The sequence below is a fragment of the Phocoena sinus genome, chromosome 8 (assembly GCF_008692025.1).
Source record: "Phocoena sinus isolate mPhoSin1 chromosome 8, mPhoSin1.pri, whole genome shotgun sequence".
NCBI lineage: Eukaryota > Metazoa > Chordata > Mammalia > Artiodactyla > Phocoenidae > Phocoena > Phocoena sinus.
Window position 1 is genome coordinate 15,759,994 of NC_045770.1, and position 20,671 is coordinate 15,780,664.

Genomic DNA, 20,671 nt, shown 5'->3' on the forward strand with positions numbered 1-20,671 from the left:
TGTCTAATATCCTAACGGGGCAGGGGGGCAGAGGCAAATTTAAAAAAAAAGGTTTCTCTCCTTCTCCAGACACGGGGTGCTGAGGGCGTTAGCTGAGTTGGGGCTTTGTGGAGGGAGGTGGGGTAGCCCCAGCTCATGCTCTCCTGGGGGTGTGGCTGTGTCGGGGGGTCCCAGCCTTGTATCTGCACTGCTGTGTGCGTGTGTGTGCGCGTACGCGCGCCTGCCTGTTCGTGCCAGTTTCTAGATGCTGCTGAGAGCAGAGCCTGGCCTCTTTCAGGGAGGCCTGAGGGAAGCTGGCCACTGGGTAGGGATGGGCAGGACGTCAGGAACACAGCAGGGCTGGGGACCCCTGAGTCGGGGAGAATGGGAGGCTAAGGTTTGTGGGCCCCTTACTTTTTTGTCGACCACTTCTCCTATTAAACTTGGCCTCTTCCACGGGATGGGGGTGGGATAACTTTTGGGAAATGCTGTCTCCTCAACCTCATTGGCTCTGGGGAAGAAGAAACACTCTTCCCCCAGCCCAGGGTATAAATGCCTTTCCTCTGAGTAGCAGAGACACAGGTCACTGAGGGGTCATTGGGTCCATACCCCTGACTTAGGCCACCATTGTGCTTGCATGTTTTTGGTTCTGAAGATCCTTTGGAAAAGGGGAGTGTTCTATTCCTGCCAACTCTTCTTGGGTTTGAAAAGTTCTGCCTGTTGTCTAACCGCATCCCTCCACCTGTACTCTTAAGTCTATCAGGAATCTGATGGAGTGGGGGACTTAGGGTTCAGGGAGTGGCCTGCTTGGGAGAGGGAGTGTTTAGTGGGGGGACGGGTGTGAGGGGATGTCTGGGGAGAGCAGAGAGCAGGAATATGAGGAAGAGCAGCTCACTGACCAGCATCTCTTCCTCAAGTCAGGGAAGCCTGGCGTGGCATGACTGTATTGATTCAATTATTCCCTACAATGTAAAACTTTGCATTTGTTTGATAGCAACAAACAGAGTTGAAAGACATACAAAAATAAATGATCTGCAAGTTAATATGGATGAATGGGCATCTATGAATTCGAGGAGGGAGGTTTTGTTTTACATTGTAAAATCAATAGTGTGCAGAACAATGTCCTAACTTCCCCCCGGGACCCCAACAAACCCTCCCATATCGATCGCCATGCAAATTAATTGAATTCATAAAATCCACATTGCTGGGTAATTGATGCTTCTTATAATTACCTCCGAGTTATGAGCTTTTAGGGGATTGCATTGATTCCTGGGCAGCAGGGAGGGCAGGGCAGGGCAGGGCAGGGGAGGGACAAGGCTGGGTTCCTGGAACTGCTGGCAGCAGCTGCCCAGGTGGGCATTGGGCAAGCCAGGGATGGTCAAGGCTTGGTGGGGGGTAGGGCATTTGCCTGGTGGTGGAGGGATCCTCATCCCACAGAGTTTACTGACCCAGCCTGCATGAGGCTGGGAGTTGGGGCAGACCTGAGCAGCTACACTTGGACATTTGAAGGACCTCCAGGAGGATGGCTGCTCCTGGGAAGCCGAGACTATTCAGGGAGTAGTAACAGCAAACACTCATTTAGCATTTATTATGAGCCAAGCATTGTTCCAAGTACTTGACACGTATAGGACTCATTAAATCCTCAAAACAACCTATGAGGCATGTACTATTACTGTCCCCCTTTGATTATTGAAAAATGAAAAAAAGAGGCACAGAGAGGTTAAGTAAAATTTCCCAAGGTCACACAGTGGCAGAGCTAGAATCCTCGGCCACCAGCTAATCCATGAATGGGCTTCAGGAGCAAATCTCCGTAGGCCACATGAGCAGTCTGCATGTCAGTGCATATGAGTATTTTTCAGAGGAAGGGTCTGTAACTTGCATCAGATGACCACTGAGGCAAATATCTGTTGTAGAAACATTGTTTCTGTTATTTGTACAGTGGTGAGCATTTGGATCCACATTCTAGCACAATGAACTGTGTGACCTTGGAGAAGTCACCTTAATTATCTGAGCCTCTTCTACAACTGCAAAACCAGGAGGGGCGGGTGTTCCCCTGGCTTGTTTGCAGCTCTGGCAGTCTCTGACTGACAGAGTGTTTATCTCCCAGGAAGCCCTGAGCTGAGGGGAATGTGGGGCAGAAATTATGCCCATTGTACAGATGAGGAAACTTAGACACAGAGGGGCTAGTTCACTTGTGGAAGATCACATGGCAGGTTGTGGCAGGGACATGAGGACAGGTGGAGCCAGTCTGCAAGCCAGACACAGCTCAAGCCACCTCTCTTGTCTGCCTAGGGACCCTCCCATGTGGATCAGCGAAACCCAAGGCGAGTCTGATACTAGGCCCTGCAGCCTGCACCTTGGCCCCTCTACCTGAGGGCCACACCCCAGGTTGGCCCTGAAGAGCTCCCTGCTCCCCACTGTGGCTGCTTGGGAAAGCCATTGCTCCTCCCTGGGCTCAGCCCTTTCTCTGTGCGATGACCAGGCTTTGGGAGCTGTGAGTGGGGCCGGCAAGGGGTGCTCGTGGCCACAGGGTGGGAAGGCTGGGTTGGAGCCCAGAGGGAGGCAAAGTATCCTAACAGATACTCTCTCCTGGGTGATGCTGGCCTCCTCTCGTCCTTTCCTGGGCTTGGTGGAAGGTGAGGGCTGGCCATTTGTGTTGCCCCTCCCACGTCCCTGGCTCTGTTTTGGAGCTGTTTAGGCCGACGTTCATAGTGACTCATCCCCTGATTGGTGGAGTCTGGCCTAGTAGAGCTTGAGCGCCATGAGTCGCTATCCGTGCTGGGGGCTTGGCCTGGCTCCAGGTCCTTGCCAGGGCTGTCTGGGCTGGCCAGGTGGCACTCACAGCAGGGAGAATGGGGCTCAGAGTTCAAGGTGGTGACTGGGGTAGATTGGCAGCTCAGCCCTCCCTCCCTGTGGCTGGAGCTTCTGCCTGGCTCTTGAGGGCTTGGTGAGGGAGGATGCGAGCAGAGCTCCTCGTTGGCACTAGGCAGCAGCCTGACTCTCCATCTCCCAGAAGGTTTGGGGCTGGGAGGGTACCTGCTCCCTCTAGGGCAGCCACCTCTGCAGAGAAAACAGGGTCTGTGGCATGCTCAGAGGCTCCAGTCACTGTCACAGCCTCCTTGCCTACCCCACCCCCTCCCCCTCCCCACTGGTCTGAGGCTCAGGCTCTGCTAGGGTGTCCTTCCCAACACCAGTCACAGATCTGGAGAAGGGACTCAGAAGGCTGAGTCATCGAGGCCCCCAGGCAGCCAGCCAGGGGGTGGAACTTTCCTGACTCCATCCTGGTGTCCAGATCATGAGCTCCTGAATGACCTTGAAGTCTGTCTTCTGGACTCATGAGTCTTGAGAGACGGGAGGGATCTTACGAGATCATCCAATCCAACTTCCTCCCCAAAATGAGGCTCCGAGAGGTCCTATGACTTGCCCACAGCTGGGACATGTATGTTTGAGTCTTCAGGCCAAGACCTCCAACTCAAGTTCGGGTTCTTTCTATGACACCAAAGGCCACTAGCCAGCCCCGTCTCTTCTCTGGAAGACTTCTGGGCGTCTCTGGGCGGGGGCATCTGGTGAGGAGTCTTTGCTCCCCTTCCTCTCTCCCTACCTTCACCCCAGAGAATCCTAAGACTTCATGGAGATTGAGGACATGGTGGAAGTCTCCTGCCTTGCTGCCTGGGCTTTCCCCTCAGGCCGCTGGGCCCCCCCCACCCCCCCCCCACCCCCCCCCCCCCCCCGCCCCGGGCCGTGAAGAGCACAGGCTTCTAGATCTGACTAGAGTCCTTCCTCCCGCCCTTCTGAGGGTGAAGCCCAGACGCCTTCAACATACCCTAAGGCAGAGATGGCTCTAGGACAGCCTAATTAGGTGAAGTTGATGAACTCATCAAAAATGTGTTTAATTAAGATTGAGAACAAATTGTGGGATGGTTGATGTTCCTCTGTCTCTTCTCTCTCCCTGCAGGAGAGGAATTCTCTCTGCCCACACTGAGCCCCAAGAAAGGACTAGGGTGAGGTCTGGCATGAGGCCTAGAGTGAAGGACACCCTCAGATCATCCTTACATCTATCTGTTTGTCCATCCTTACATCTATCTTTTCGTCCATCCATCCGTCCACCTACTCATTCATCCACCCATCTATTCATCCATTTTTCATCCATCCATCCATCCACCCATTCATCCATCTACCTGCCCACACATCCATCTGACATGTCTTTATCCTACTCTGTGCAGGCACTGTGGTGGGAGGTATACTCGTGGTTACTGAGATGAATGAATGCTGGATGGTTGGGGGGCCGTAGGTGTAGAGGAGGAGGACAGATTATCACCCCATGTCAGAATTTCTTGGGGTTCCCAACAATTGTTACTTGAGGAGAAGGCCTCAGAAGAATGGACCTTCCTCTGTAAATGAAATTGGGCTCCCTGAGCTGTTTAAATTCTGTGCTATAAGAACATGGCCTTATTTGGTATCACAGGTGCCATTGTCTCAATCATCCCGCACATTTGAGGAGGACTCACCAGGCCTGTTCCACCGTGATTTCATTTAACTCTCGTAGCAACACTGTGGATCTGATGCTGTTATTACCCCCATTTCACAGAGGAGGAGACTGAGGCTTAGAGAGGTTAGCAGAGCAAAGGTGGCTAGTGAGTAACCCAGGGTTGTGATGAGAATGAATGAGGTCAAGGACAAGATTTGCTCTGTAAACAAGCCTGCAACTACTTAGAATTGTTATGGGACAGGAATGACCAGTGTCCTCTTTTTTTTTTAAACCTTTCCTTTTAAGCTCCCCTGCAAATTATTTCAGGCCCTAAAGGAAATGGGCAACTTGGGAGTCAGAAGGTAAATAAAAAATGGGAAATCCCCAGCCAGACCTGCTCTCCTGGCTTCAAGGGGTGAGTATTCCAAGATTTCAACTTTGAACTTGATGTTGTATATTTATTTCTCATTTGATTCTCATGTAATGAGACTCTTTGCTGTGCCATGAGAATAATATCCAAGGAAGCCAGGCTTATCATCATCATTTTACAGATGAGAAACGGAGGCAGAATCAAGGTCACTTGTGCAATATACCCCAGGTAGTAAGTGGTAGACTGAGGTTTAAGGCCAGGTGAGGCAAATGTCATTTTGTTCTCACTTCTACCCTGGCCTGCCCGCTAGCCTAGGCAAGCTACACAACTGTGTCAATGTGGGAAGAGCTGGGGATGATGGGGACCTACTTTTCCTGGGAATTCTGAACAACCCAGGCCCCGCCCATGCCCTCCATATCCAGGCCTGCTGTGGGCGTCATTCAGAACTCTGTCTGCTGCAGTACCTGTTGACGTCCTGCCTTGGTGCCTCTACATCTTCTCCTCACCTTCCCTGCTGCGGGCTCTGAGTTTACAACACAGGTCCCCAAGGGCCATTGTTGGGGGTGTGGCTCTAGACCCGACTGCAAGCCCCTGTATCAGCTCCCCATTGCCTTGTAACACATTATCATACACTTCAGGATCTTAAAATACAGGTTTATTATCTCACACCCTTTCTGTGGGTCAGGAACTCAGGAATGGCTTAGCAGGGTGGTTTTGGTTCCAGGTCTCTCATGAGGCTGCAGCCAAGATCGGCTTTCGAGCCAGGGCTGCATCATCTGAAGGCCTGACTGTGGCCAGAGGAGCCACTTCCAAGATGGCACACTCACACACCTCGGCTCCTTGCTGTGTGGGCCTCTCCGTAGGACTGCTTGAGTGTCTTCACAGTATGGCTGCTGCCAGAGTGAGTGATCCAACAGAGAGCAAGGAGGAAGCTGCAGTGTTCTTTATGGCCTAGTATCTGAGGTCACACTGTCACTTCTGCCACGTTTTTGTTGTTAGAAGCAAGTCACTAAGTCTGGCCCCACACGAGTGGAGGGGACTTCATTTTTAGAAGGGAGGAGTGTCATAAAAGATCGTGGACATATTTTAAAAACCACCACACTCTCAACTGCTCTTTTTTGCTGGTAAAGATAAACCACCCAGTTTTTACCAGACACCAACCAGGGCTCCACCAAACTGCTCTTTGGGGAAAACTGCCCCCATTGTTGCTCACAGCTTCTTTTGAGTGCTGGGTGAGTCTGCAGCCTCATCTCATCAACCCAATCTCCTCATTCTTGGCATTTGAGGCCTCCCTGCTACAGCTTAAATCTGCCTTTCCAGCCTACCTCTAGCCATTTCCTTTTATTCTAATGCTATGTTTTCTATTTATTCTTTATAAGAATAATGGCTGACATTTATTTTATAAACATTTAAAAAATTATTTATTTATTTTTGGCTGTGTTGGGTCTTCATTGCTGCACATGGGCTTTCTATAGTTGCAGTGTGGGGGGCTTCTCATTTTGGTGGCTTCTCTTGTTGCAGAGCATGGGCTCTAGGCACACGGGCTTCAGTAGCTGTGGCACGCGGGCTCAGTAGTTGTGGTGCACAGGCTTTGTTGCTCTGTGGCATGTGGGATCTTCCCGGACCAGGGATTGAACCCGTGTCCCCTGCATTGGCAGGTGCATTCTTTTTTTTTTTTTTTTTTTTGTGGTACACGGGCCTCTCACTGTTGTGGCCTCTCCCGTTGCGGAGCACAGGCTCCAGACACGCAGGCTCAGTGGCCATGGCTCATGGGCCCAGCCACTCCGCGGCATGTGGGATCGTCCTGGACCGGGGCACGAACCCATGCCCCCTGCATCGGCAGGCGGACTCTCAACCACTGCGCCACCAGGAAAGTCCCTAATGGCTGATATTTATAGAGCACCTACTATGCGTCAGGCACTATACAGATGTTGTCCGTAATCCTTAAACAATTCTGCAAGATGGAAAGAGAGGTTCAGAGAAGTTAGGTAACTTGCTCAGGAACACACAGCTAGTCAGCAGCTGTGGATTCAAATCAGGCTTTCCTTTTCTGCCTCCTGCTGGGCCTCTTGCCTCTCCTCCACCTGACAGGCCCTTCCCCTCCATCTCGGCCCTTCCCAGCCTTTGAAGTATGGCTCAATAACAACCAGGGGTAGGCTTTCTCTGATGTGCCCCAAGCTGGCATTAACTGATCCAAGAGAGCTCTCCGCCCTATTAGCGTATGAGTGGCTTGAGGGCATATGTTTGTCTAATGGTCCCTGTGTCCCCAGAGTGCCCCGCACACACCTGGTACATAGTGGGAGCTCAGCAAGAATTTAGGACACAGTGAGTGGAATGGTCCCCCAGCCAACCATCTGGGATTCAGAAACCCTGCATCCCCAGCTGGGGGTGGATGCTGCAGGGATGCCCCCAGTGAGTCTCAGGCAAGGGGTCAGAAATCGGAGCCCCTCCTGGCCAGTCAGCTGTGACTGTTTTCTGCCTGCACTCCTCTGCGCAGGCCCGATGTCCTGGCCCCTCCGTGCTCCAGCCCAGTCATCTGGGCTGGCACCTGCTGGCCTCGTCTCCACCCGGTTCCCCGCCCCAGTCCCCCAGCCCCCTTTCCGGTTATCACAGCTCCCGAACTCCTTGCCCTTTCTTCCCTAAATTGGTTCTCGGTAAAATCTCTCTTTATTCGACTCCTCAGTCCTCGTTAGGTTTGTTTCTGGAATCTTTTGTTCCCCGCCTCCCCCAGCTCATCCAGGTCTCACGCCTCGGCCTCTATGCCCCGCCCCCACCCCTCCTCCGGCGGCCGGACCTGTTGCGGGTCTTCTGCGGAGCCGCCCTCCCTCCTTCTCGCTGCGCCCCTCCCTACGCCCGGCTGCCTGGCTCTCGTCTCCAAGGTTACCCAGCGACTTCACCGGGCTCTGCTTCCTCTTCCCGCCTCCCGTTTCTTAGCTGTGCCTGCGGGGAGGGTGGAAGAGGGTTGGGGCCGCCTGGAGAGATTGTTTCTCCCGCCTCCCTGGTCCTTTCAGTGTTGGTTCATCCCTTTGTCTCCTTAGCTTGCCTTCCTTTCCCCTGCCCTGTAAGCTTCCCTTTCTCTCCTGCTTTGTAAGCTTCTCTCCTCGTTTCTGTCGCTTTGTCTCTCTCCTCTTTTCCCTACTTCTTTATTTCTCCATCTTTCTTTTTCTCCCTGTCTCTCACTTTCCATCCCTCTCTGGGTATCTTTCCACGAGTCTCTCTCTATCATTTGGCCTTTGCTCTCTCTGAGTTCGGTTTTGAATCAGAAACAATAAGGAGTTATCCCTGCTCCCATCCCTGGAGGGGCCCTTAACCAGCACCCCGTCTTTTTAGGTTTTGGTGTTAAAGACTTTGCAGGAGGAAGTGCTGAGGCTGACAGGCCCTGCCTCTCCTGTGTTCGGGTGATGCTGTCCCTTGGCTGAGGTTTGCTGCATGTGCCTGTGATCTACAGGTGTCGCCTTTTTGTCACACCAGGCTGTGCACAGGACGAGCCTGGCACCGAGCCGGGCACACAGCAGGTGCCCAGTACGTGTGTGTCTCCTGAGGAGGGACTTGCGTGGAGCCTTCTGCCTCCTCGTCACATAGGTGTTATGTAACATTCTAGGGGCAATAAAGCTTTTCCCCAAGAACCTTTGGAGAGACTTTTCCAGAAATGTTAAGAGAATAATGTTTTTCCTTTAGGAAGTATCCATTTCCTTCTGCTGAAAATTTTCCATTTTTCTCTGACTTTCATATCTGTACACAGTAAATGGCCTCTATATTTCAACTTGATCATTATATCTTAATGCATCTATGTTCCTAAACTAATAGTGCTATTGTGAAGGGCCCTAAAAACAAGACATTGCATAAATTTGGACCCCCCTCACATTTTCCCCTTAGCCTCAACGTTTCTGGACTTTCCCCCCTATATGTCTCTAAACTAGAGCCCTGGGAGATTAGACTGAGATGATGGTGCTAGGCACTCGTAAATACGAGAGCAAGGAGGAAGCTGCCAGTTCAGCCAGGCTCAGCCAGCGCACCCACCAGGCCTGGTCAGACTCCATCCAGGACAGTCAACCAGGCCCAGCCAGATCCCAACTGACCCAGCTAGGCTGCCCTGAGGCTTCGGTTCCTAGTGAGCCCTTCCTGGTGCCAGAGAGGAGCTCTTTCTAGCTTCTGTCCCAGATTCCCAGGATGAGCAAAACCGTCCTAGCTCACCTATGTGTGTGTGAGGACAATCCATGCCATTCCGCCATTTTCCCCTCCCCCACAAGTATTTGGGAATACATAGTTACTGTGTGCCAGCTCTAGGCCATCCTCCACCTCCTGGGATGCTTCCTGTCGTCTATTGATCTACGACCATTGCTTTTTCAAAAATGGATGTATACTCACCTCCTCCTGGGAGCCTTCCCTGATTAACTCCATTCACTCACTCAACATGGACACTGGGAATACCTTAGTGAACAATGCAGGTGAGGTTCTTGCCTCCACAAAGCTTACATGAGAGGGACAGACAGTAAACAGAAAAATGGGTGCTGTGGGACTAATAGGGGATCATACCCTGGCTGGAGGGTCAGGGAAGGCCCAGCCCACTCTCAAAGAGGAAAGATCCTGTCCTGAGAGGGAAGTTCCAGTCTGTCTCCCCACTGACTAGTGGTGTGACCTTGGGCAAGTCACCTATCTTGGAGCTCATTTTCCTCATCTGTGAAAGAAAGGGGTTTGGTAAAAGGTCCCTTTTTGCTCTAAAATTATTGTGTCTTTACTTAAAAGCAAATTTACTTGCAGGTAAGTTTATAAACATATCACGTTATTTCTTGAGGCTTACTTGGTCATTGCAGAAAAATGTAAAATTCCAAGTAAGCATAAAGAAAAAAAGAAAGAAAAAATAAGAAATAAACACAACAAAACAAATAAAAAGGCAAACTAACAAAAAACATACACACTAATTACCCACAATCCCTCCTCTAGAGATAAGGACTCCTGGCTCTCTGGGAATCTCACAGAAGCTGGCAGTGAATCTCCCCCCAGGTCTCCAGAGATGCTCTCTCTCACACTCACCCGCTCCCTTTCCCTGTTCTGCGGTCCCAGGTCCCAGCACAAGCCCAGGCATGGGGTGGGGCAGGAGGCAACCTCAGGGAGCCCTGTACCGCTTGGGGCCTGAACACACTGTCTTTCTCCAAGGTCAGAGGGCCCCGTTGTGGCTGCCTGGGCTGGTTTGGAGTCTTGGGCCATGGCTGATGCTGAGAAGCCGTCCTTCCAGGGCTCATGGAGGAGGACCCCCCACTCCAGGCACAGACTCTGCAGGACTGGGGGGCAGCTGCTCCGGCTGGGTTCACCTCGGAGGGCGGGTGGGGCTGCAGTGCCGCGTGGGGCCGAAAGATGGCAGCACTGCACTGCCTCAGGCCAGAGCGGGGCAGCGGGAGAGGCCCGTCCAGAGGGTGTGTGTGTGTGTGTGTGCGCGCGCGCGCGCGCGCCCTCCAAGGCTTTCGGTGGGGACCACCGCTTTGACTGGGCCTCATGGAAGGTGTGGCTCATGTGGCCTTGACCCAGAGTGACAGGAGGATCATTGCGTTCTGGAGGCCTCTGCCCTGGCCTCCATCCTGGAACTGCTCCCTCCCCCAACCCCACATCACAGCAGGTCTTCCCTTGTAGATACACGGACTGGGAGGGGAGGGGAGAGGGAGGACGGCAAGGATGGCTAAAATCTCAGTTGCAGTCTCACTGCCTGGCCTCCAAGCCCAGTTCTACCACTTGCTTGCTGGATTACCTTGGGTAAGTAACTCAACCTCTCTGAACTTTCACTCTAAAAGGGGAACAATAAGGATAACGTTAGGTTTTATTATTGCTAACTATTTTCATCGCAGCTGTAAAAGACCTTTCCTCAGTGTATTAGGCCAATTCAGAAACATTTCCTAGTGGTCTTATTTCCTGTTAATCCCTGTGCTTGTCCTTGTTCCCCGGCTCAGGACCCCCAACCTCTGCATCTTTCTGCTCAGTAAGAGCTCAGCGATACCTGCCATGTATTGGGTGTGGAAGCCATCCTGGGCACTATGCATACATTTCAATGAACCCTTATAAGAAAGCTTTGAGGCACCACCTTATACAAATGGGGCAACGGGGGCTCAGAAAGATGAAGTAACTTACTTGAGGTCACACAGCAGAGCCAGGATACCACTGCAGGGGTCCTAGTCCTGGACACTCTTCCTCCAGACCCCTGGGCCCCAGTCTGCCAAGCCAGTTTGCTTCCTCCTGTTCAGATACCAGTCAGGGCCCAGACCCCCCTTCTCTGGGGTTCTGGCCCTCCTCCAAACCCTGGGTGCCGTTGGTGTAGCTGCTAAGTTCCTGAGCACTGTCGGGTCGGGGGAGAGGGCAGGAATGAGCCTCAGGCTGGCCTTGGGTGAGTGTCCTCTGCATGAGGCAGGAAGGGGACAGAGTAACTCCTGGAGGCTGGTGCCCAGCCCCACCTGTGCCCCACTCTAGTGCTGACTTGTTAGGCTGAGGGAGCTGACACCCTAACAGCGCCTCTCAGACTCCAATGAGTTGATGATGTGGAAACTGGTTATTAAGTGTAATAACAGTGCTTTGGTTTTTCCACGGTTATGCCTGTAAGTGCCTAAGTGACAGCTGGCTTGTGCCATGGTGCTGCATTCTAATTGGCCTGAGGCTGGGGCATTGTGAAGAGGCGTTGGACGGAAGGAGATCAGGAGGTGCTACCTCCATCCCTTGCCCATCTTCTGTGGGCGAGGCCTTCCAGGTCAGGCGGGAGGATGGACCCTGACTTCTGGGCCAGGGTCTGGGCTGGATGGAATGTGTGGATGCGGGACATCAAACCATGTAGTGATGTGTCTCCAAACCTACTGGATTCTCAGATGGCTGATCTCTGGGTCAACAGTTTAAGAATCGGATTAGAAATCTGGAGCGATTAGTCTTTGCCCCTAATTGCTTGTGATCTCAGGACCATAGCTTAACTCTTGGAGTTGCCCCCTCTGCACAATGAAGGGGTTGAACAGAGTTGAGTTATCCACTTAACTACAACTGTCAATGGATGGAAACTTGCTGTTAGACCTATTTTGCTTGGCTCACACAGTGCTTTACATTTACATGCCAACATTTAAAATTCTAGACTTTCTAATAGAGATCTTCATCTCTGGCGTTTCTTCGGAAATTTTAAGAATTGGTATAACACTGAGCCTGCACGCCTCCATGGCAACGATTGGCTGCAGTAATACCCCCCTCAGACAGGTTTATACTCTCCAACTTGCCACAGTCCTCACCACTCCCTATTGGACCCCAACACTGAGGGCGAGTGGCGACCATGGTTTGACTTGTTACCCTTGATCTACCTTACTTGTCTGCTTTCAGTGCTCGACCCTGCATCAGATATTCATTGGGCCTACTTTGTGCATGGCATCTTGCTTTTCATTTCAGAAATTATATGATAAGTCAAAGAGCTTAGAACCGGGAACTGAGCCCTCTATATAATCTTAGTATAAAGAGATAGGAGATATCTCCATCATCCTTTTCAGCTTAAAAATTCTAGGAGTCTGTAATACCATGGTTCTCTGATGCTGTCTCCCTGAACTAGAATAATGAAATATTTCATTTGGGCTAATCTCCATCTCCATGCTGCAGTCTGAAAGGGAGATTGTTCCCTTCCCCCTGTTCTCATCAGGCCTCACCCTGGCCCTGCAAGTAGTTTAGTCCCCCTGGGTATATGTGGAGGGGACTGTCATAATCTTACCAGGTACCCTGTGCCTCAGTTTCCTCATCTGGAAAGCAGGCTACTGGGTTGTAGACAATATTTGAGTTTTGTGTTTGAGCTTTTCAGGCTACCTATTCCATTAGTGACTGGACAAGTCACTTCATCTCCCTGAGTCTTCTCCTCTGCAAAATGGGGAATGTACTAGCCTTCTTGTATAGGAAAGTGTGTTCTGGAAACTGGAAAGTGCTAAACAAATGGATAATTTTGGCGTTATTAATTTTATATAAGTGTTATAAATGACAGAAGATATTTCCCCATCCCCTGTATGAAGGGGATGGCAAGAGAATAACGTGAAGTGATATGCATAGTGGTGCCTTGGAAGGGAAACTGTCCCTGTCCACAAGGGATTCTTGTATTGTGATTATTAATATAGTTTCACCAAATGGTCTTGGCTGGAAGCCCAAAGGGGTAGCAGCTGCTTAGACTCGGAGCTCTCCACCATTGTGGCTCATGTCTGACGTCTGCTCTAGGCAGCACCCATCTTTTCCTCCCCTCCAGGCCGGCTTTGCTCCGTCCCTTGGGACTTGTCCCAATCATCCTTCCCCCACCAGTCTTCCTGGCTAACCCAGCTCTGTCTGCACCCAATTCTGCCCTTGCTTTCTGGGCCCAGATGTCAAGGGCCATTGAATGCCCATCTTGAAGGGGTTTTAGTGATCACCTAATGATTCATTCAGTGGTTGATTATTTTTTGAGCCCCTGCCATGTGCCATATACATGTGCCACGTACAGAATAGGTACTGATCCGGGAATTGGTGTTAAAGTGTTGAATAAGACAGATGAAGTCCTTGGTTTGTGGAGTTTGTAGTGGGAGGAGACAGAGATAATATACAGGCAAACAAATGAGTACAAATGCCGAGTTAATTTAGATAGTGACAGGTCCCATGAAGAAAATAAAGCAGAGAGGATATGCTCCAGAATGATGGGGTGGTGGGGAGTAGCTGGTTAGGAGATTTCCTGGATGAGCTGATGTGAGCTGAGACCTGAAAGATGGAATAAAGAAGCCGGGGGAAACTGAAGGAGATGCATTCCAGATAGAGGGAATGAACTTGGCTTGTCCAGACTCCTTAATTAACCGATGAAGAACAGAGAGGGAATGTCTTATACGAGGCTGCACAGACAGTCAGCAGCAGTGGAGCAGGACTAAAACCCCATTCTCCAGACTCCCAGGCTAGCGTTCTGCTAATGCAGCCCTTATTTCTTCTTAATGAAATGTCAGCTTCTCAAGGTCAAGGCTGGGCCTCTAGTGAACTCCCCACCTGTCAGTCATCTATCTGCACCCCAGCCAGGGTCCTCCTGTGCACCGCTGTCCATCCCAGGGCAGCTGTGACTCTGCTCCAGCTCTGGCCTCTGGAGGTAAAAGGGACAAGGCAAGAGCAGAGAGAAAGCGGAGTGGCCAAGTGGTTCCTGCCATTAAACGCTAAGCGCAGTAAGCTCAGTGGAATCCCAGCCTTAAAATGGCCTTGCTTAATTAATACTAAATGACTGTGGGACCCGTATGGATTTATACATTAGATCCACATTAACATCAAACCATTTGATCACAAATAACTGAGCCTGTGCTCCGCAACGGGAGAGGCCACAACAGTGAGAGGCCCACGTACCGCAAAAAAAAAGATAATGAACGCAGGCACTTGACAACTAGACGAGAAGGATGGGACTCAGCTTCCTGCCCAGGCTTAGGGGGAGCAAATCTCTCTTCTCAAGGTTCTGCCTCCTTGCTTCCTTTCTCTCCCTCTTGCTCTATAAGTTGTTATTTCTGAAAGGCATATATTGAGCTGTCCACGTGCCAGGCATTGTGCTGTCACTGTGTGTGTGTGTGTGTGTGTGTGTGTGTGTGTGTGTGTGTGTGTTACAAAACTTCCCTTCTGGAGCTTGCAGTCTAGATGAGGAGATGAGGTGTGTGCTTGAAAATGAAGCATGTTACAAGAGAAATACATTTATCAAGCATCTACTAAGTTCTGGGGCTTTACAAATATCTTATGTAATCCTCTCGATATTGAGAGATGTACGTATTATGGTCACTTCTCAACTGGCAGATGAGAAAATTGTCCTTGTTAAGGACGAGTACGCTGCCCAAGGTCACCCATCTAGTTGAGGCGGAATTGGAAATAAAACCCAGATTGAAAAAAAAAAAAAAAAAAACCCAGATTGAGCCTCCTGAGCCCTTGTTAATTCCACTGCAGGGTCCTGCTTCCTCAGACAACTGTCTAGAGGGAGTGGTTCTCAACCTTGGTTGTACTTCTGGCCCTTCTGCCTGGGACACTCAGGGAAGGCTCCATGGAGGGCTTTGAAGGGTGCCTGTAGTTGTGTCTTGGGGATGCGGAGTCGGTGGATAGAGCTCTTGGACAGTGGGAAAGGAACTTTCTGCCTCTCCCCCTCCCTCATCCCTCCCTGCTGCCCCTCTTGCCCTCTGTGTTCACATATTGCTGCCACACAGTATCCGAGTTCTTCTCCTTCCAGATGACTTCACTGAAATCCCTTCCTGAGAATCAGGTTACTTGATTCACTCATTGGGATGGCGATGGGCCCCCACCCACCAGTCTCATGACCTCAGGAGGGGATCACGCTTCCTCCCCATTGCTTACTCTATCACACATCCATCCCCTGGGCTCAGTCAGTGAGCAGACAGGAGCCGGCCCTTGAATGGATAGACAGTGATGAGCTCAGCAGGAAGCAGGACAGGGCCACTTGCCGGGCGTTGCCAGGGGAACGGGATGCAGAGGTGCCCCTGCTTGTTCTCTTCTGGGACCTCTGATCTCTAGAATGTTATCTCCCTACTGTTTCACCCATTGTGCAGTACTTAATGGGTCCATCCTGGATAGGGATGTTAGGAATGTCCCCGAGACCTCCAAGCAGGTGAAATGAGGTCCTGGGCTGGAGACATACAGGTCCTGTCCTGGGGTTTTGAGCTCCCACCGCTGCTGGATAATATGTTGAGTTCATGCCTACTTACGTCCTTGACACAAGCCTTCCCTTCCCTTTCTGCTCTTCTAGGCCAACTATTACTTATCCTGTAAGACCTCAGTCACCTCCTCTGAGAAACCATCCATACATCCCTGTGGAGAATTAACCACTACTGCTTTGCATTTTCCTGGTATTCGGCCTAAGTAGAGCACAAATCTTGCTGTAGTACATGTATGTACATGTACCTGCCTTCTGGGTAGCTGCATGTAGGTGTCCACCCAGAAGAGATGAGGGGTTGGGCAGGGCTGGGTTCTCTCTGAGCCCAGAGTCCTGGATGTGCCAGCTCAGGCAGAACCCAGCCATCTCCATTTTGGGTGGAAAGATGTTGGGAAAGAGGGAAAAAAAGAAAAATTAGGACTGGGGAGATTTCCCCATTCAATGAATCATGCACTTTGGGCTGTGTGTGTGTGTGTGTGTGTGTGTGTGTATACCCTGGATTCAGAAAGCCCCATGAACAAGTCTCTGGGGGCACCTCTAAGAGGCCCTGTGTTGGCACTTCTCTGGGCTCATCGGCTGGGCTTTGTCTTCTGGGCTGAGCTGTCAAGTCCAGCAGGTACCAGAGGAGCCGAGAGGCCCAGGCTGGTCGGCAGGTGAGAGATGACCCTGTTTAACCATCCATGGCTCAAACAAATGGGCACAATATTTTGGGTTCCTTTTCTCTTAACCAGGACATAAATCAGCTCTCTGGAGGGAGTTCAGAACAGTATTTTGGAATTAGGTTCTGGAAATGGAGATGAGCCCAGTGGGAGCCCAAGGATTGACCAATGGGAGCTCTGCCCAAGTGGGCCTGAGAGTGATGTTACAACCACAGGTAACCACGCTGCAACTCAGCACGGTGCAGCTGTCCCAGGGCACTTCACCGTACTGTATTTTGAAACTAGGCTGAACACTTTCCACTTGATTATCTAGGAAATAGGACCATTGTATGATGAGACTAGATTATGGAGTGTCTAGAATGCCAGGATAAAGAATTTGTTCTTAGTCACTTAAGGCAAACGCCTGGTATGTGTTTCAAGGCTGTACTCTTTCTCGCTCATGCCAAATATCAGGACTTGATCACAGTACCTTTCTCCAGGTGAATCTGTACTTGTCCTCAGAATCTTTCTTAACCCAATGCCCCAGATAGCTGTTATAGCCAATTAGATTTGCTATACTCAAAAAGGAAATCTATATGCCATCTCTAAGTCCAGGCTCCTCACTGTATATATAAAGAAGCTGAGGCTAAAGGAGATGGTATGACCTATCCAGGATCATCCTTAATTTAGTAGGCAGATGGGACAATGGTAAATCTTTCGGCAGGGGAGGGACATGATGAAAACAAGATTAATCCAGCATGACAGAGCAGGGACTAGTGTGAGGCAAGCTAGGTGCCTGGTTGCAGAATTTAAAGAAACATCACTTTCTGCTGTCAACTCCATGCTTGCAGTACCCTGAGAATGATGCCTCCTAAAATTTTAGCTCCCTGGGTGCCTTGCTGGCCTCACTAGGCCCTGACCAGGCTGGGAGACTAGTTAGAAGCCAGCTTCTGCTGAGCCTAGCCATCTGATGGAGCAGTGACAGCAGGAACACAAAAAAACCAGGTCAAAGCCGACAGATATTGTGAAGAAATGACCAGGAGGATTTGGTGGCAGACTGGCCATCAAGGGTTAAAGAAAGGGACATTTTCGAGTCTTGAAGTGACCGTGAGGATGGTGGAACCCTGACAGGAGCAGGGGACAGGGTTAGAGCTTACCAGTTGGCTTGTGATTTTGTCATTCTGGTGAGCGTTGTTCAACATTGTCCTGATCTTCTATTTTTCGTTAATATTTTAAAATTGCAGTATAATGTACCTAGGGAAAAGTGCACATATTGTAAGTGCAGAATTTCCAAAAAATAAATCAAGCCACTTAACTACCATGCAGATCAAGAAACAAAACATCCCCAGCACCCCAGAAATCCCTGTTACTCCTCTCTCTCGTCTTCACACCCGGCCCCCAGAGATAAGCACTGTCCTGACTTCTAACACCATGCATTAGTTTTGCTTGGTTTTGTACTTTATATAAACGGAATCTCACAGTCTGTACTCTTTTGCATTGGCTTCCTTTACTCAACATTCTGTTTGTGAGATCCATCCATGTGGTGAGTAATTGTAGATTATCCATTCTCCTTGATGTATAATGTCCTATTGTGTGAATATACCATGATTTATTTACCCGTTTGACTGTTGATAGGCATTTGGGTAGTCTCCAGTTTTGAGCTATTATGAATAGAGCTGCTGTGAACATTATTGTGCATGTCTTTTGGTGACAGTATGTGTGCATTTCTTCTCAGTATATATATGGGAAGGGAATTGCTGGGTCACGGGGGGTGTGTATGTCCAGCTATAGTAGGTACTATGCTTATGTTAGATCAGGACCTCCAAAGAGCAGAAGCCAAGATGGGATCTGGGGTGCAAGAGATTCACCGGTGAAAACCCTGTGAAGGACAAAGGGGAGGGAGTGGGAGTAGGCAGTGTGACTCTGTGAAAAGAGAGGGGGAAGGAAGGAAGATTGCATAGGAAGAGTCTGAGACCTAGCAGAGCTCTAAAAAGGCATTGGAGAGTCCCCAGCCAAAGCTGCCATTAGAAGAGGGCAGCACAAGTACCGGTTGTGCTTGGTCATTGCCTGGGGGAACCCCGGGGAGGCAGGCCCTCGGCACTAATGTGGTTTTGGATCTAGAGGAATGACAGCTGTGTTCCCTATGGCAGGAGAACTGAGCCGTGAACATTCATGTCCACCATGTGAGAATTATGAACCCTGTGGGTGATTGACAGAAGTATAGTGAAGTGTTTAAGAGCCTGGGTTTTGGAATCAACCAGGCTGGGCTCAAGTCCCAGCTCAATCATCTGCTGTCTGTGTGACCTCCCATAGATGCTTAAACCCTCTAAGCCTCAGTCTCCAAGTCAGTAAAATGGAAGTAATAATGACTAATATGGTTGTTGTAAGGATTAAATGAAGGCATTCAATATCCAGTAATCGCTCAATAAATATTGGTAGTTCCCTGTTCTTTCAACACATTTACCAAGCACCTATAATATGCCAGGCACTGTTCTAGGCTCAGGGGATGCAGCAGTGAGCAAAGCAGAGTGAACATTCTAGTAGAGGGAGATAGACAATCAACAGACAAACAAGCAAAATATAAAGTGTGTCAGAGAATTGTAACTGTGATGGAGAGAAAATACACCAAGCAAAGAGGGAGCCTCTGTCCTCTGTTACCAGAGTGGTCAAGGAAGCCTACCCCCCAAAGTGACATTTGAGCAGAAACCTCAAGGAAATCAGGAACCATGCCATGAATGGGGTAAATGTATTCCAGGCACATGAAACAAATGCCAAGACCCTGGCGTCAAAGTGTGCTTGGCACACTTGAAACAGAATGTAGGCTGGTGGGCTGCAGCAGAGAGAGGGGGGCAGAGGGTGGTCGGAGATGAGGCTGGAGAAGTAGCTGGACCAGGAAATGCAGGGCTTTGTGGACTTTACTCTGAGCAAGATGGAAAGTCAGTATAAATTATGTAGGGTCCCATTCCTCCACATTCTTGCCAATACTTGGTATTAGCAAACTTAATTTTTCTACCCAAAATTATGGACATAAAGTAGAGTTTCCTTGTTTTAATTTGGATTTCTCCTATTATTAATGAGACTGAATAGCTCTTTATAAAAGTTTTATTCATTTGAGTTTCTGCCTCAATGGATTGCCTATTCATGTCCTTTGCCTCTTTCTCTATAGGATTTTCCATTTTGTTGATTCACAGTTCTCTTGCATGTTGGAGATAGTAATCATCTTTAATGATTTTAGACTTTTAAAATATTTTCTATCAGTTGTCACTTGTTTATTAATTTTGTCCATAGCATCTGTAGCAGGTTGAATTGTGTCTTCCAAGAAGTCATGTCCACCAGGAACCTCAGAATGTGACCTTATTTGGAAATAAGGTCTTTGCAGATGTAACTAGTTAAGGATCTCAAGATGAAATCTAATGACTGGTGTCCTTATAAGAAGAGGAGAGGACACAGAAAGACATGTAAAGAAGGCCATGTGAAGACAGAGATAGAGATTGGAATTATGCTGCCAGAAGCCAAGGAACGCCTGGGGCCCTCAGAAGCTGAAAGAGGCAAGGAAGGATTCTTTTCTAGAACCTTCAGAGAGAGCATGGTCCTGCTGACACTTTGACTTCAGACTTCTGGTCTCCAGAACTATGAGAGGATAAACATCTGTTGCTTTAAGTCACCTGGTTTATGGAACTATGTTATGACAACCCTAGGAAACTACTGCAGATTTTGGTACTGGGTAGTGAGGTATTGCTGTAACAAAAGCCTAAAAATGTGGAGATAGCTTTAGAATTAGGTAATGGGCAGAGGCTGGAAGAATTTTGAGGCTCATTATAAAAAAATCCTATATTAAACTGAAGAGATTGTTGGCAGAAATATGAATATTGAAGGCTATTCTAGTGAGGGCTCAGATAGAAGTGAGGAGCACTGTTGAGAAAGCTTCTGTCATCTTAGAGAATACAGTACTCATCATGAACAGAATGCTGCTAGAAATATGAACATTAGAGGTTCTTCTGGTGAGGCCTCAGGAGGAAATGAGGAACGTGTTATTGGAAACTGGAAAAAAGGCAATTCTTATTAAAAAATAAAATTTAAAATTTGGCTGATTTATGTTCTGTTGTTGGGTAAAAAATCAGAGCTCAGCTTGGATATTTAGCTGAGGAGATGTCCAAGCAAAGTGTAGAGGGTGTGGCCTGGCTTCTCTTTACTGCTTATAGCAAATTCCAAGAGGAGAGAGATCAACTGAAGAAGAAATGGTTAAAAATAAAGGAACCAGAGCTTGATGGTTTGGGAGTTTCTTGGCTTATGCTGATTGCCAAAATTAGAAAATTCACTGTTGAGAAAGCACACTCTGGAGAGAGCACCAAAGGTGTGGCTGGATAATATTTTGCTGAAGAGATTTAGGTATGTGACCAATGGGTCAAATCAAATCTCAGCAGAAGCCAGAAACAGAGGCAGAGTTATGTGGAAAGTGTCTGTGGGGAACATTTGTCTAATGGCATAGATGTCTCTGACATACACCGGAAACCCACAAGGTTTGTGAGAATGATATGCCAGTTAAAACACTGCCAGCTTGGACAGAGGCTGGTTAA

At 49.3% G+C, this 20,671-nt stretch overlaps 1 protein-coding gene across 1 annotated transcript in view; it reads left to right on the top strand.

Moving 5' to 3' along the window:
- The window catches only part of BUD13 (BUD13 homolog), a 135,260-nt gene extending 115,081 nt beyond the window's left edge, over nucleotides 1-20,179 (top strand). Inside the window, exons 11-12 of the transcript XR_004351174.1 lie at nucleotides 4,754-4,862; nucleotides 19,383-20,179. The gene's annotated coding sequence lies outside the window, so the exon portion shown is untranslated. The remainder of the gene's footprint in view (nucleotides 1-4,753; nucleotides 4,863-19,382) is intronic.
- Nucleotides 20,180-20,671: the final 492 nt, after the last annotated feature.